Source organism: Malus domestica, chromosome 10 (genome assembly GCF_042453785.1).
Source record: "Malus domestica chromosome 10, GDT2T_hap1".
In the NCBI taxonomy this organism is placed as follows: Eukaryota; Viridiplantae; Streptophyta; class Magnoliopsida; order Rosales; family Rosaceae; genus Malus; species Malus domestica.
The window spans coordinates 41,183,908-41,198,284 of NC_091670.1; the positions used below are offsets into that span (position 1 = coordinate 41,183,908).

Sequence of the window (14,377 nt, forward strand, 5' to 3'; positions counted from 1 at the left end):
GGGTCGGCTGGAGTGGATTGACAGGCTCCCAGCCTGATTTTTATATTTTGTGCTAGGCAAATTCCACTCCGGTGGACTTGCTCTAAGGGCACATATGTTAGTGTCCTTAAGCCTCATGGCACAAATAACTTTTTTGTGCTGGCCATATTTTTTTTTTGTAGTGTTTGAATATTTAGTACTGTAGGGAATGACACATCATATTTATATATCTGGGACAGGGATTGTTTGCCCTCCTTGTTCTCGTGCCCTCTCATATCCTCCTGTTTGTGTGGTCACAGTTAAGTCATGTCAACATTTTATATTACTATTCATTTTTGTCTTATTATCTCTATAAAAAAAAATATAAAATGTTGATATGGTTTAACCATGATCACACAAAACAGGAGGATACAGAAACAAAGAGAGCAGAGAATCCTTGTCCATTTATCTGTGATCTTCAAACATTATCATGATGCATGTGTACGAGAATCACGTGGACCCTAATTCTATGTGGCCACTGGCCACTTAGCCCCACTTCGCACACAACCGGAAAATCGGCAAGACTTTCAACAAAAACGTGTGTGTGTGTGTGTTTTCTTTTAATTGAATGGTTAGTGACTACTTATCGTACGAAGAATAGCAACCCTAAACCTTAACTTTCTCACGTGGACCCTAATTCTATGTAGCCACTTAGCCCCACTTCTGACACACCCAGAAAATCGGCAAGACTTTCAACAAAAACGAGTGGTTAGTGACTTTCATCGTGTTTTTTCTTTTCTTAATTGAATGGTTAGTGACTACTTATCGTACGAAGAACAACAACCCTAAACCTTAACTTTGTGAACCTTTCATTGTTTTTGTTAGACATTGATGATTATGAGCCCCGTGAGTGAAAGCTACATTGATATCCCATTCCATGCATCTTCCTTTTTCACATTCGTACGTAGTACTTGCAGACTTTTCATCACCATACAGCTCTATAAAACATCACCAGAAAATTAAACAAAATTATAAAAGTGATTAGAGAAACTAAACTTTACAAGTTATATGTGAACTATTTAATATAAATAAAGCTCACCAATATAAGTAGATCCTACCTGATCTACACGTTGTCTATAAAATAGAGTATTCCAAGCATTTTTTTAAATTTAAGCTAAATTTGTGCTTGGGTTTCTGTTGTATCCATTTGGCTAGCCATTTGTCGTATTCCAAAAATTAAATCCCTCCAAGGAAATCCGGCCGCAGGTGTAGGAGGTGGATCCGACCCACCATCGCGGGTCTAGTCGCACTAGAGGGTATAGCCCGGGTATGAGACGGAAACCCATGAAATCATGGGTTGTTGCTTGCAAAATGGTGGGGAGGAAAGGAAAATATGGGCGCCGTCTGTTTACGCCAGAGAGAGGGAGAGGGAAAAGGTAAAAAGTAAAAAAGGAAATATGAGCACCATCACATTATGTGGTGTACTAAGACCACCTTCAAACCCGGGCTAAATGCCAAATGTTTATCGGAATTTAAATCTTTTTAGATTAAAATGTTCATAAAATTAATTTACAATAATCTACATATTTATTTTTTTAAAATTGATTTAAGAAAAAAATTAGTCTAAGTTCATTCTTTAATAATTCCGAGCTAAGATTTTAGGGCAGAAGAGTTGGAGCAGAAAAGATGTTTTTGGGCTAAAAGCTAAATTTTCCGGGCTAAAAAATTTGGCTTTTAGCCCAAGAGTTAGAGATGGTCTAATGTACTACAACAAACAAATAATTTATGTATGTACAATTCAAAGAATCAAGTAATTAATGGTCCCTCGTTAAAAAAAAAAAAGGAAGGACAATATTAGAGAGATTAAATTTATAAATCAAATGATGTGTCATCAATAGAAAATAAGCAAGTTAATTGACACTTAACAATAATCCAATAATAAGTCTTCACATCATTTGATTTACAAAACTTAATTTAAAATTTTGATCTCGCTATCATTAAATTAAAAAAAAAATACTAAAAGTTGGGGTCACTGCATGATCGAGCCGGTTAATTGTACGTTGAGAGTTTGAATTTATTCATTATCAACTTGCTTTTTCATTGACAAATCACATCCTAACATGATAATGACTTTGCTCAAATCATGGCCATTCAACAACTAAGATATTTTCGGATCGAATAGGGATCCTCTTTGAATTTTTTTTATGAGAATTCTAGAGATCCTTTAATTACATTCGTTCATCACACATCGTACGATCAATTTTGATCAAGTATTGTTTATATTTAATTTTAAATAAAAAAATTTACAATAATTTCTGACCACACGATATACGATAAACGAATATGATTGAAAAATCGATAGAATCCTCAAAAATAGAATCCGAAGAAGATCCTCATTCTTTTGGAATCGTGAAAAAAACGAGGATACTTTATTTTTCTTGATCTAACCTTTTCTCTCTTCCGGTCCGGATCTGGTAGCAATTTGCATGCTTTGTACTTATGTTCTAGTTTTTTTTTTTTTTCCTTCTTTATTCAACTGATCAATTATTATAACCATGATTATGATTACTTAACACTGTTACAATGTCCACCTTCTTATTTCTTACCCCCCCCTTCTATATTTACACCCCCAATTAAAAGTAAAAAGAGAGCAAAGTTATCTCCACACTTACCATTATTCCTTAAATAGCCTAAACAGTCCAATATTGTTTTTTCCTTGAATCCAACCAGTAATCCCTTCGTTAACCCTACAAGAAAAATGGGCTAAGAACACAATTGATTGGTGCCCTTCTCATTTTCATTGAGCACAAATATATATTTGTGCTTTTTAAATTCCATTGAGCACCAAAATACCTCAAATGTGCCCTCTAACATAAAGGCACATTAGTTTGTGTCGGGTATTTGTGCCTACTAAAATTTGAACACCAAACTTTGTGTCCAGCTTGCTTGTCAGGGATGAAATTTTTTTTTTATTAATTTACACAAACACAATAAAGGCTTTTGTGCCCTCTATTTTAATATGTTTAAATAAAAAAATTATATTTTCGTGTCTTTTACATTTAATATTTCCTATTCCCAACTATTTTTTTCTTGTTTACAATTTGTGAAAATATCTAGTTGCAATCAATTTGAATTATTAATGGTGATAAATATTATATTCTATTTAAATAATACTTATCGTAATGAACGCGTGGTTACAAACTGATGTGAATTCGGAATTAGAACGAGTAAGTTACGAATTTTTAAAATTAGAAGGCAAAATGGTAAAATTTTGGGAAGGAGTATTCTAGAAGCCAAAGCTTCTCCCATTTTACTTTCCCGACAAGCACATGTAGCAGGGACCCACCCACGTGGGTCTTCACCCTTCCCACCTAATTATATATATATATAATAGTATTAAATTATTATTTTATTAATTTTATGATGGATTTTTGTGCTCCTCCATCTTTTTTCTATCCCGGCACAAATGCAACAAGGACCCACCCACGTGGGTCTTCACCCTTCCCCATGCTTCTACTCCTCTCTGCACTGCATCACTCTTCTGTCTCCCTCCTTCACGCAACCCTTTCTCTCACTTTCTCACTTTACTTCTTCATAATTTTCTCTGTGATCTCCTTCACCATCTCTGTGCTCACTGCACAGAAAACCTCAGCATCCATCTCCATCTAACTAGCCACTCCGGCGAACCTTGCCACCACCCAAACACTACATGCCACCCTCGCTCTCTCACAATCTTTTTGTCTCTCCCTCTCGGCTTCTTCCTTGACACAGAGAAGCACATAAGCAATGACGGCGGCGGAGCTGGCGATCTCCGGCGAGGCAACCACCAGCGTCACCTTCCTCTCCTCTCTGCAGACTCCCCTTTACCTTTTGCTTTCTGAAAATCGAAACCGACGCGATGAAATGACAAGGTCCGTCGCGGCTTGACTCCTTGGCGAGATTTTCCGTCGAATTCAGTATGGGTGAGTCTTGAAAACACCTTAGTTAGGTTCTTTAAGTTGTTTAGAGACGCTTTCGTGCACTGCATGCCTGATTTGGTTAAGTTTGGATGCAGTTTCAACTTAGGGGACAAATTCCCCTGATTTCCAGCGAGGGCTATGATTTTAGGCTATCACCGGCCACTCAATGGCCTTGAAGTAGGTAAATTTCGAATACTTACCTTTGTAGCTTTGTTTTAGCTTTTGAATTGTTGAAAATGGTTGTGTTTTGGACCAAAACGGACTCTGAAACCCCTGGCGTGGCTGCAGGTCGCACTGTCGCTGTGCGTGGAGCTGTTGTGGATGGCGCGTGGAGCACAGGCGCCTCCACCGGAAGGATGATTGCCTGAAAGGATGAATATACGTTTTCAAATGTTTGTTTTAGATTGTAGGGTATTTCGAATTTGTTATTTTTTAAAAAAAAAAATTAATTGATAAGGCACAATTACAAAAATTGTGCTAACATGAATCTGAAATGGCATCTGACACAGGTGTCAGAACAGGACACAAAAAAAACCTTATTTGTGCTCAATGTTTGAGCACACATGGCTGTATCGTGCCCTCTAATCAATGGTGACGCCCATAGAGGGCACAGACCCAAAGATAGTAGCTGCATTGTTGCTATTGGTCTATGGGCACAATTGTTGGTGCTTTTTGATCTCAAAGGGCACATATAATTTATTATGCGCAGTGCTCATTTTTTTTGTAGTGTAAACTCAATATTGAAGAATTTATTGGTAAGTTCATCGCTTCTCAATTTCGCAACCTTTTAAATCAATAAACTAAGCCTTCTAGCATCTAATTAAAACAAACAAACAAAACCAGATACAATTAATCTTTTGCTCTTTGAAGACCAACTTTAGTAAGCTTTTTTATGGTTCATTAAACTCTTATCTAATTTTGTCGACCAAATCACAAAACCCATCTAAAGAATACCTAAATTGGTATCCGTGCTATTGCCGACAAATCCAAAGTTTTAAAGGAAAACTAATGAAAAAGGCTTGAAAACTTTGAGTTTTAATGATAAGGACAAAATAAAGGGTAAAGTGAATAGTACCAGGTTTGACTTTTTAGTGTAAAAATGTGGTTTTTCGTTAAAGTGAACAGTACCTTGGGCTTTTCGTTAAAACTCCCATAATAATTTGTTACATGTTTCCCACTATTTGCGTTTATGCCATAAATCGATTCTTAAATTCAAGAATTGCATAATATATTTGCTCAATCGAATTTCTCTTCAATATTAATTGTGATGTGAGTTTCAAACACCTAAATGAAGCAGCAACTTAAATCTTGGGTCTTTTGCTTGATTTTGAGTTGGGTTGTGAGGATCGGTGGTGCATTGGATAGAGAGAGACGCGGAGTTGCCTACATCACTCTAGTCCCCAAAAAAAACACGTTCTTTATATTTTCTTATGTCTCCTTCTAAGAAATTTTGCAATAAGGTAAGCTTGTCATTAAAACTTTCATTAAAATGTGTGGAATAATAGACAATGAGTGGCGGGACTGAGATCCTCGCAGAATGTCTTTTCTGCGGGTTTGATAGACCCTTAAATCTTTCTATCTCTGTTCACTGCCTCCATCTCCAACCTTCTCTTGGATTTTGTTATCATTAATTTTATGGAGTTCTTAATAGGAAAAAAAAAATGTAAATATAGTTCTTGGGTTTTAAAATTTTTTTTTTCTTTCAGAACCTAGACATGAAGAGGCGGGGAAAAAATCTAATAGCGTATCGGTAGCACATTGCAATCAAAGGGGAAAAAATAAAGAGATTAGAAAGAAAAACAGTGAGTTATGAGTCTTGATTACTAGTATCCATGGCGTAACAAAAAAATCTAATAGCGTATCGGTAGCACATTGCAATCAAAGGGGAAAAAATAAAGAGATTAGAAAGAAAAACAGTGAGTTATGAGTCTTGATTACTAGTATCCATGGCGACGGTGTTACGAATAGAGAGAGAGAGAGAGAGGATAAAATGGGACGGAAGAAAGAAACTAGAAGGGAGTGAGGTTATTAACTACATTGAGAAAGAATCAAAGAACAATATGGAATGTAAGAAAATGAAAAACTTGAGAGAGAGAGAGAGAGAGAGAGAGAGAGAGAGAGAGAGAGAGAGAGAGAGAGAGAGAGAGAGAGAGAGAGAGAGAGAGAGAGAGAGAGAGAGAGTAAATTGTATGAAGTGTATTTCAGACTTAATGAAATGGATCATCACAATTACAGAATTTTTGTACACACATACATCTAGCTTAAAGCTTCATTCTTACACTTCTAACGACTAACTAATCTTTTTAACAACTTAATTAACAACTTTAGTATGACATGACAGCCTCATTAACTAACCAATGTTGAGCTGTCATTTATTAACACTCAACAAAGGCAACCTTGTTTCGTGTAAAAAATAAATAAAAAATTTCTGGTTGTTTGATCTGTGTGAACGGCCAAGATTCAAGGATCTGTCATATCCTCATAATTAAAGAGACGTGGAGATGATCCGGGTCTGGGGTGGGCATAATTATGATTATTTGGTTTATAAATAAAAAAAAAAGAGTTAATTTGACGGATTTGGATCCTCTCTGGATCCAAAGGATTTGAGCTTGAATTTATTCATTATCAACTTGCTTTTTCATTGATAAATAAAATAAAAGTTATAATAATTGTAGTCGTTTGATCAAATTGGGATTTGGATCCTCTTCGGATCCAAAGGATCTGAGCTTGCAGATCAAGTGATATGGGCCGTCCAAATTTGATCAAACGACTACAATTATTATAACTTTTAGAGGGGCCCCCTGTTTGTAGCCGTTTGATCAAATTTTGACGGCCCAAATCACTTGATCCGCAAGCTCAGATCAAGTGGATCTGAAGAGGATCCAAATCCCAATTTGACCACCTTTGAACTTTCCAAGTCATCCCCTAGCCGTAGAATGGTTGCCACCAAAATATTTCGCCTAAAGTAGTGTTGCACATGTTGAATATTTGTTGGATCGAAAATAATGCCTCTAGAATTTCATACAATTTTTTTTTTTGTTGAACGATGTTATTTTCTCTAAGGGAAAGGGGATAGGCTTAATCTCACAATGAACTAGCAAGAATGTGGTTCAAATTCGCATTTGACGAGGATCAAACCTAAGACCTTTCACTTACAAGTGAAAAAAAATACCACTAAACTGTAGTACTAAATAGCTAAATTAAAAAATATATTAAAAAAAAACCCTCAATTGCAGCCAATGTGTCATAAAAGTAGTTTTACAATTACTTTAGTTAAAATAAGGTTTTCAATTGCATTGTTCAAATGAACAGTTACTTGACGTGGATTTTGAGCTATTTACAAAATTGCCACCACCTCTTCAGTTTCAGATTGGAAATTTTGGTTATTTACGAAATTGCCAACCCTTCAACTGTGCACGTATCGACCATCGTAGAAAGGGTGGGGTTGGAAACACACTTCGTTTCCGCTTGCTTCCTGAAACCCGAAGCCCCAATTGCATCCTTAGGAGAGTTGGGGAACGGGTGTCCATTGCAGAGAGATGATGGTACTAGCTGAACAAAGTTTCTCTCTCATCCCTAATATGTGCATGTCAGATCTTTGTCCTAAATCCTGCCCCAATAACACTTTAGAGGTAAAGTTCAACCTTCGTCCCGTTTAGTTCTTGTCCAGAGCGCAGATTAGATAGAGATGAATCAGAAATGTCTCATGTGTTGATGCACAAAACCGGAGGTCTTGGAACAACGTAAATCCGACCATGAATCTGTAAGAAAGTAAATAACACAAGATGTATCGTGGTTCACCCCAATGTTTGGACTACGTCCACACTGATATTGTATTTCTCTAAGAGGATTGAGGATGAGATGGTGAAAGTTTCTGAGGGTGAGAGAGCTCTTCCCATAGCCTAAGAATTGGCCTCCCCTAATGAAGAGAGTGAGGGGTCATTTTATAGAATAAGGGCTCCCCACTTATTACATATTTGCCCATTCGTTTATTACATAATTACATATGAGTCCCCCGAGTATTTATACGAGATCTAAATACGGAGGCCCTAAGTTTGGTACAAATAGTAGTCCCCCAAGTCTTCAGTCAAAAGAGTCTTTTGGTTAGAGACTTGAAATTCAGTCCATGTGTGGGCCGAAGTAACTAGATGTTGTCTTGAACTGATGCTCGATATGAGGCGGTGCTCAATCTGAAGTGATGCTCAACTAGAAGTGGCACATGTTGCGAGGCTGCTCGGTTTGTGGCTTATTTTTCTTTGGTTGGCTCGGCTTGTGGTGTTGAAGGTGAGGGAGTCCATTTTATAGAATAAAGGATCGCTCCTTAATACATAAGTGATGGGCTAAGAGTGATGCTCGCGGCGAGGCAGTTGCTCAGCTGGCGGCGATGCTCTTTAATGAAGGTGAGGGAGTCTCTTTTATAAAATAAGGGCTCGTTCCTCGGTACATGAATAATGGGTTAGGAGTGATGCTCGCAGCGAGGAGGTTGCTCAGCTGGCAGCAATGCTCTCTAATGAAGGTGAGGGAGTCCCTTTTATAAAATAAGGGCTCGCTCCTCAGTACATGAATAATGGATGCTCTCTAATGAAAGTGAGGGAGTCCATTTTATATAATAAGGGTTCGCTCCTCAATACATAAATAATGGACTAAGTCCCCCAAGTATTTTTCATGAGGCCCAGTTAAGGAAGCCCAATATATGGTACATAGTGTAGTCCCCCAAGTCTTCAGTCAATAGAGTTTGTTGGCTAGAAACTTCAAATTGAATCCATGTATGGGCCGAAGTGGTGGTTGTTCGGAAGCGGTATTTGTATACCATGCACTGAAGCTTTGTAGGTGAAGCTTTTAAAGTGAAGCTTTGAAGCTGGAGCTCTGTAAATGAAGCTTTTGAAGCTGGAACTCTGTAAATGAAGCTTTCGAAGCTGATTGACATGAGTGATACTCATGAATGTTTATGTTGATTGACATGAGTGATGCTTATGGATGTTGACATGAGTGATGCTCATGAATGTTGACATGAGTGATGCTCATGAATGTTGACATGAATGTTTATGTATGATTGACATGAGTGATGCTCATGAATGTTTATGTATGATTGACATGAGTGATGCTCATGTATAATTTTGGAGTACTGGACGTACTTTTGATCACCTGGTTTGTGATAATAGCGGCAGGGTGCCGAATAATTTTGGAGTACTGGGCATACTTTTGATCACCTGGTTAATGATAATAGCGGTAGGGTGCCGAATAATTTTGGAGTACTATGCGTACTTTTGATCACCTGGTTGGTGATAATGGCGGCAGACTGCCGAATAATTTTTTGGAGTACTGGGCGTACTTTTGATCACCTGGTTGGTGATAATAGCGAGTCTGGCTCTTTTGGGCATATGGGCCTTCGCCCTCCACATAACATTCCAGCCCATTATTTTGGGCTTGCCGTTTTTTTTTAATTACCCTCTGATGGGGTTTATACAGATGTCTCCGAAAGATAAGAAAAATAAATCCGACCCTCTGCTCAATGGGTCACGCCCATAATTCTCTTTTCTGCATGCCATCACCACGACAATTATGTCTGCTTCTTTTTATCTTCTTTTGCCTTCTGCTTTTGCTTTTGCTTTTGCTTTTACTTTCTCTTTTCACTTTCTCAGAAAATGATTTCACATGGTTTTCTCCTTTTGCTTTCTCAGAAATCAGAAAATGATTTCACATGCCTGAAACCGCGAGCACATGGCTTTCTCCTTTTGCTTTCTCAGAAAATGATTTCACATGGCTTTCTCCTTTTGCTTTCTCAGAAAATGATTTGCTACCACCCTGTAAAGAAGATGCAGGGAATGAGTCACGACTAAGCACTTCTGGTTGGTACTGCAACCCATAGAACCTCCTGGCCAGGCTCTCAATTGCAGCCACCGATGCAGCAAAATAGGGCAGCAATGAATTGATAGGTGACAAAGCGTTGCTGGTAGCCCTTTTTTTAGCAAATATTGGAGCTTATCATACTTCATGATGACCAATTTTTGAAGCAATGAGAGATTTCCGAGCACCTCCGATATGGATCCAAGATCTGGAAGTCTTTGGATGATGAAGGATGTTATATTGTTGGGAAGAAGGTACTCTTTTGGGAAGGATACAAGGTCAGGAAACCCACCGACAGTGAGATCATGAAGAGAGTGGAGTTTGTGAAGCCTCCATTCATCTCAAACTCTCTTGCTTTTCCAAACTTCTTCTTCCCCTCTCTCTCTTTCACTATCTTTAATTTTCTACCATTAGCAGCCTCTGAAAAGAAAGGGAAACCGTGGCAAGAAAAAGTCAATAATACTGAGAAAACATAAGAAAGCCACCAAAAGCTGACAAGAGAAAAAGTCAAGAATACAGCCCATAATACTGAGAAAACATAAGAAAACACCAGAGTTCATCTTCCCATCGCCGTGGCCGACTTGCTCTTTTCTTCTTTTGTTTTTTTTTTTCTTTTTGCTTTCTCTTTTCTGCTTTTTTTTCTTTTTTTCTTTTTGCTTTCTCTTTTCTGCTCAGTGCTCCCTCTGTTTGAACTTTGCACTTTACACTTTGCCGTTTTCAGCGTTTTCTGACCAATCAGAGCTCGCCACCACGGGGGTTTGCACAGCCTTGACGAGCACAACCTTGACACACAGAGCAACACTAGGAGGTGAAACAAGTCCTAAAAGAGCTCAAACGAGGATAATCCAATGGCGGATAAGTCGTCGTGAAGATGGGAACTCGGAACAGTTGTAACCGCCATCACCGAGTTGAATCGTTGGGACAGAGTGAGCTGAGTTCATAAGCAAGAGAGAGAGAGCCGAGTTGGAGCTCACTACGAACTCGTCAAGGGAGTTCAGGGCCGAGTTGGAGTCGGGTCGGGTTGAGGGGCTGACAGGAGAGTGGTGTCGGGAGTGCGATTTGATGAAACCCCAGGAAAATGAAAAGTGAAAGTAGAGCATGAATGTATCTAGCCAGATCTTATGTCCTCAGCTCTTCATGGTTGTAAATCTCTCCATTCATCGTGACAACGATTGACTTGTCCTCGTTGTAGAGAGGTTGATCACTAGAGGCAGGGTCAATGATGGCCAACTTCTGATGAGCCAAAAAAACAATCTCCATGCTGGTACAGCCCACTCCAGTTAGGTCCACGATGCTTCAATCTGCGCGAAAGCTCAAGAATCGGACCCTCTTGACGAGATTTTTCTTGCGGTGTTGGGCAAACACGTTACAAAAAATACCGATATTTCAGACGGATCCCTTAGATGCTCGATGCAGCCTCTTCTCTGGTGGGCTTAGGCTCTCTTGAGGGCTTGTGTTCCCTTTAATGTAGTCTGTTGCCTTCACCTTTGGAAAAATGCAAAAAATGTGCTTCTGCTTTGCCTCTGAAACAAAGAGGCATAATAGAATGCTAACCATCCTTTGGTCTTGATTTCATGCTGAATGGTGGAACCAAGAATCAATAAAAGCCTTGTCCAGATTTGCTGTTGGAAGAGTGACACTCATCACCCTGTAGATGAGCCAATGCACCCGCCGCCGAGACGCAAAACAGATAAGAGAATAAAGGAGTGTTGAGGTGGTGTATGGCTCAAACCCACACATTATTTTTCTTCTCTCTCCTGGTCCTCACAGAAATCAGAAAATGAAAGTTGGCGTAGTACTCACTAAATGAAAGCTGACAAAAATCAGAAAATGAAAGCTGGCGCAGATTCACGGCAGAGGTGAAAAAATGAAAGAGAACCGACACAACTTTTCATATCGATTCCCACAGACAGCGCCAAATGTTGATGCACAAAACCGGAGGTCTTGGAACAACATAAATTCGACCGTGAATCTGCAAGAAAGTAAATAACACAAGATGTATCATGGTTCACCCCAATGTTTGGGCTACATCCACACTGATATTGTATTTCTCTAAGAGGATTGAGGATGAGAGGGTGAGAGCTTCTGAGGGTGAGAGAGCTCTTCCCATGGCCTAAGAATTGGCCTCCCCTAATGAGGAGAGTGAGGGGTCCTTTAATAGAATAAGGGCTCCTCACTTATTACATATTTGCCCATTCGTTTATTACATAATTACATTTGAGTCCTCCGAGTATTTATACGAGATCTAAATACGGAGGCCCTAAGTATGGTACAAACATCATGCATGTTTGTTCTCTGTGTAAGGTACCTCGATTGATGACGATGATATCAAAGAGCAGCTCAAATCACAAATTCAAAGGCTGAAAATTGTGCAGATACCACATGATTCTCATATATCCAAAAGGTAAGGTAAAAATCTGACACATCCGAAAATGATTTGACAAGTAAAATCTTATTTATTAGGTTGTCTTCTCCCCAATTTTAAAGGATTAGGATTCTCTCATCTCATCTTTCCATCTCCTTCTATCTCATCCCTCTCACATTCTTTTATTTTGTCTTTCTCTTGCTATAAAAAAATTAATATAAGATGTTGACGTGTCTTAATCGTGACCCTTCAATTAGGAGGTAAGGAAAGCTGAGGGAAAAAAAAAGGGAGAGAATCCTACTCCCAAGTAATAATTAGTTCTATCTTCCCTCCCCCTTCTATCCTATTCATTAAAGAAAAAGACTATTTACCCTATGCGATTTAGCCTCCGTACTTCTTACTCAAGAAAAGAAAAAGAATTTTCTTTTAGTTCACAATTAAATCCCTATCTCTACAATTCCTTACTTTTCATTGTAATTTTCCAATGAATGCAACCTTCGATATGTTCTTAATCGCCTTATTTACTTATTCTTGGTTTATTTAGCATGTTAATTATTTATATGGTCATGAAGTTATCAGTTAGGGTTATGATTTTAAGAATTGTTTATATTTTATTGTCATTTTTTTTATTGATTAAAAAATAAACATATGATTTTATAGTACTAATTTCAACTAGCCCACCCAAAAAAAAAAAATCCTAACTCTGCTATTGGTTAAGTTGTGAGGATCGGTGGTGCATCAGAGAGAGACAGAGAGACGCAGAGCTACCTACGTCACTCCAGTCCCAAAAAAAAACACTTTCTTTATATTTTATTATGTCTCCTTCTATGAAATTTTGCAATAAGGTAAGCTTGTCATTAAAACTTTCATTATAAAGGAAAAGGATCCGGCAACCGTTCATAGTACATTGGGCGGTCAATTTTCGTTATATATTATTTATATTTATTTTAAATGTTAAAATGATTTTTGACCGCACAATATACGATAAACGGTCATAATCATAGGATCCCTAAGATCTCGCTGGATCCTTTTCCTATTATAAAGTGGGTGGAATAATAGACAATAAGTGGCGGGACTGAGTCTGAGATCCTCGCAGGATCTCTTTTCTACGGTTTGACAGACCCTTAAATCCTGCTCGTTCACACAAATCAAACGACCATAAATAAATCACAAAAACGACGCAGTACCACCATTTTCTTCTATTCACTTATGCTCTCTCCTCTTTCTATTTCTGTTCACAGCCTCCATCTCCAACCTTCTTCCTGGATTTTGTTATCATTAATTCCATGGAGTTCTTAATAGGAAAAAAAATGCAAAAATAGTTCTTGGTTTTTTTTATAAATTTTTTTTCAGAACCTAGACATGAAGAGAGGCAGGGAAAATTTCTAATAGCATATCGGTGGAAAATTGCAATCAAAGGGGAAAAATAAAGAGATTAGAAAGAAAAACAGTGAATTATGAGTCTTGATTACTGATGTCCATGGCGATGGTGCTATGAATAGAGAGAGAGAGAGAGAGAGAGAGAGAGAGAGAGAGAGAGAGAGAGAGAGAGAGAGAGAGAGAGAGAGTGAAGATAAAACGGAACGGAAGGTAGAAACTAGAAAGGGGTGGTTTACCCAAAAAAAATAAAAAACTAGAAAGGGGTGAGGCTATTAACTACATTGAGAAAGAATCAAAGAGCAATAAGAAATGTAGGAAAATGGAGTACTAGAGAGAGAAACAATTGAGAGAGAGAGAGAGAGAGAGAGAGAGAGAGAGAGAGTACACTGTATAAAGTGTATTTAAGACTTAATGAAATGGATCATCAAAATTACAGAGTTTTTGTACACACATATATCTAGATTAAAGATTCATTCTTACACTTCTAAGTGACTAACTAATTTTTTTAACAATCTAACAGCTTTAGTATGACATGGCAGTCTCACTAACTAATTAATGTTGAGCTGTCACGACACTCAACAGAGGCAATCTCGTTTGGTGTGAATTTTTTTTTAATTTTATTTATGGTCGTTTGATATGTGTGAACGATCAAGATTCAAGAATCCGTCGGATCCGCATAATTAAAGAGACCTGGAGATGATCTGAGTCCGGGGTGGGCATATTATGATTATTTTATTTATAAAAAAAATTCATTTAATTTGACTACCTTTGAACTTTCTAAGTTGGGAACTTGCCGAAGAATGGTTGCCGCCATAATATTTCGCTAAGGTAGTGTTGCACATGCTGAATATTTGTTGCTGCAAGTTTG

General features: G+C 38.0%; 1 long non-coding RNA gene across 1 annotated transcript; it reads left to right on the plus strand.

The window, feature by feature from the left end:
* Positions 1–3,528: 3,528 nt before the first annotated feature.
* Positions 3,529–4,621, plus strand: LOC108170329 (uncharacterized). Its single transcript, XR_001786689.3, has 3 exons — positions 3,529–3,920; positions 4,013–4,098; positions 4,206–4,621. It is a non-coding gene; the product is annotated as an uncharacterized lncRNA (long non-coding RNA).
* The last annotated feature ends 9,756 nt before the right edge of the window (positions 4,622–14,377 follow it).